Source organism: Octopus bimaculoides, chromosome 14 (genome assembly GCF_001194135.2).
Source record: "Octopus bimaculoides isolate UCB-OBI-ISO-001 chromosome 14, ASM119413v2, whole genome shotgun sequence".
In the NCBI taxonomy this organism is placed as follows: Eukaryota; Metazoa; Mollusca; class Cephalopoda; order Octopoda; family Octopodidae; genus Octopus; species Octopus bimaculoides.
Genome location: NC_068994.1, coordinates 46494225 through 46497661, shown reverse-complemented (window position 1 = coordinate 46497661; position 3437 = coordinate 46494225). Strand labels below are relative to the sequence as shown.

The 3437-nt window shown below is 36.3% G+C and overlaps 1 protein-coding gene across 1 annotated transcript in view; it reads left to right on the top strand.

Annotated features, from left to right (window-relative positions):
• Positions 1-3437, top strand: part of LOC106870530 (mothers against decapentaplegic homolog 6) — a 107605-nt gene that overhangs the window by 3193 nt on the left and 100975 nt on the right. The gene's annotated exons all lie outside the window — the stretch shown is intronic.

Sequence of the window (3437 nt, the reverse complement as noted above, 5' to 3'; positions counted from 1 at the left end):
CATGTAATACTCAGTTATACACATATGTCCTGTATTAGACATCTGTGCATACAGATCGATGTACTCCTAGATTCTTATACACATGCAACACATGACGTTGTACTATACACACGCATCCAATACAGAATCATATACACACGTTATACACGTCTATGTAAGGTTGTGTAGTACTCTGTACTAAACAACCTTACATAGATACCCTTAATTACACATATACATGTTGTACTTAGACAACTTGCATTTACACACATACTGTGTAGTCATCAGCTATACGCATATAAGCACACTGTATCGTACGTATAAATATACATACACGTGTTTACATTACAAGTTCCTCCTACATAAATGAACTCCGTACAAAATTAGTGCAGATTCTCAAATGTTTATATAGTATAAATGTATGTATACTCAAATGAACCCGATATATATGTATTTCACATACACGCCCTGTGCAGCTTTTCTGAGGTTTTTTGTCTTATGTTCCAGACACCTTACTGAGTAGTACCCGGATATTTTATGCCTCTTGTATATACTGGCACTGTAAACACCCCACAATAAATAGTTTATTTCCTCTCCCATCGCATATACAAAATATAATATAATAATGGATCTCCCTTCTGGTTGTTTCGTACCAACTCAGCCTGGATCGATTAAAATTGTTCCAGCAATAACCATAACCGTCTTTCTCTCTTTTTAAGAAATAGAACTTGAATGTCTACCGTTAGTTAATGAGTCTAAGGGAATGATTTGAGAGACTCGTTATTATTTCTTGCAGATCTCGGGACCACGTAGGGTCTATTGTTATTGCTTAACTCTCGGTAAGCTTGGACGAGATAAACCATTGATCAAAAGCATTCCAGCCGTGACTATCCGGGGGTTTTTTTTCACACCCCAACACACGTCTATATCTAATGTGTCCTCTGCTAAGGCAGTTCGGTGTGCATCAGAGAAATTTTGCTGCTATTTCTAGCTGAGTCGTCCGACCAAGAAAGCGCTCCTTTCTTGGTTCGTATGGTAACTATTTAGGCGCTGGGTTAATTTTTTTTTTTTTTTTGCCACTATGAAAGCTGTGCATTTTCTATGTATGTATGTAGGTAGATAGGTATGTCCTCATGTAACTGTACGTAGAGTATGCCTGTCATTTACAAGTGTAGGTCTGCAATTTTTATGTACTTGTGCACGCGTGTATATATGCACATACCTACCTGTACGTATATATGCATATACTCATTTATTATTTGTTTTATATATATATGTGTGTGTGTGTGTGTAGATAGATACACACATACCTATGTCGTTATAGGCAAGCAAAACTTTATAGTATGTACGTGTGTGGTTGGTGACACACATAGGTGAGTTTTCATTGTTTTATCGGTCGCTTATCTCATTAAAGCCGCTACTGGAAATTTATATGTATTATGTTTACATATACATATAGTATACTCACATACATATATTTACCTGTGAGTGTGTGTGTATATATATATATATATATATATATATATATATATATATATATATATATATATATATATATATATATATATATATATATATGCATATACGTCTATTGTCTTATTACTATATGAACACAATGCATTCATAAATAGATTACTCTGTGTTTGCTTATATATATATGTATATATATATATTTATATATGTGTGTGTGTTTCTGGCTGTTGCTCCCCAACCGATCTCTGGGAATATTGTGGTGGGAATTAGGTTCGGTCCCTTGTCCTGGTCTATTTTTAATTGGAGGGTGATTGAGTAAGAGAAGTGAGTAAGGAGAAACTTCCACTACTATCTATCTATCTATCTATCATAGTCAATACTAACCTCATTGTTTATTGTCTTTCGCACCAAATGTTGGGGCATTTTTCCGCCCCTGTTGTGTTATACACGTATATAATATTGCATATATATTGGGATGTGAGTTTATATATATACCCTTCTCTGTTTCTTGAGTAGAATGCGAGTTGTAATGTCGTGTGGGTACAAATATTTCTCTGTCTATTGTGGTATGTATTTATAGATATTTGTTTATGGCCGTTCATCGTTCTTATTGTCTTCAGTAAGTATTGTGTTTGTGTATGTTTTACTGCCTTTTCACACCGTCTCTCATAAATATACAGACATACAGGTCATATTTTTCATAAAGCTCTGTGCTTTGATTTTACTTTTTAAATTGTATTAAGTTGTTCGTCATATGATTGGTCCTAGTCTTTGAATTAAGTCGAACGTACACACATGTGTGTGTGTGTGTATGTATGTATGTATGTCTACACACATTTACACATACTATGAGGGAGGTTAGCAGAATCATCAGAGCGTTGAATATTCATTACTTAGTGATATTTGTTTCAAATCTCTGCGCCTTGGGTTCAAATCCCACCGAGGTCAACTTTGTCGTTTATCTTATTCGATCGATGGAAGTGGATCAGCGGAATTCTAAGAGTCCGAACGAGTTAACTTTGTTGCATCTGTTGCACTATCTGTTCCGGTTCTGAATTGTATAAACGGCTGCGAAGACACTGGTGCCAAGTTGTGCCGGGCTTTCCTTGCTGGTCTTCAGTTTGAAATCAGCGATCGTGTGGAGTGGGAAAAGAATTGCATGTATGGACAACTGCAATTCCATCAGAAGAAACCTTGTCCTGGTCTACACCTACATGCAGAAGCAAGATGCATAGCCTAATTTGACCGGCGGAGGCCTTGCGCGCACGCATATCGCTCTGACGGCGGCTGGTGAGCTAAAGCTTCGGAGACATTGTCAAAAATTAAATAAGCTCTAAAGTTTAATATTAAATTGTTTATATATATATATATATATATACAATGAGAAGACAAAGAAAATACTAATTAAAGATGTGTTTAAGAGTTTTCTTTGCCCTCTTCTTTTCATTGGATTAAACAATAAGGCGAGGACGTGGTACATGTAAAGTATTAGCAGACGCTCAGGGAAGGAAAGAAAGATGGTTTAACGTTTCGAGCAGACGCTCTTCTTCTGAAACAGAGGAAAGTCCAATAGAAGGGAAGACGGAGGGAGAAATTCACCAACGATTCACATGTGGTTACATTTTGATATATATATATATATATCAAAATGTAACCACATGTGAATCGTGTGTTTGTGTTTCTGCGTTTGTCCCCCTCCCCACCATCGCTTGACAACCGATGTTGGTGTGTTTACGTCCCCGTATACTAGTGGTTCGGCAAAAGTTACCGATAGACTAAGTACTAGACTACCAAAGAATAAGTCCTGGGGATCGATTTGTTCGACTAAAGGTGGTGCTCCTAGCATGGCCACAGTCAAATGACTGAAACAAGCAAAAGAATTTATACGCATGTATATGTGTTTATATATATGTATATATATATTACAGATAAATTCCTCTACATAATATCGAGGTCTCTTTCATTCTTTTGTTGTCTTGCCATTT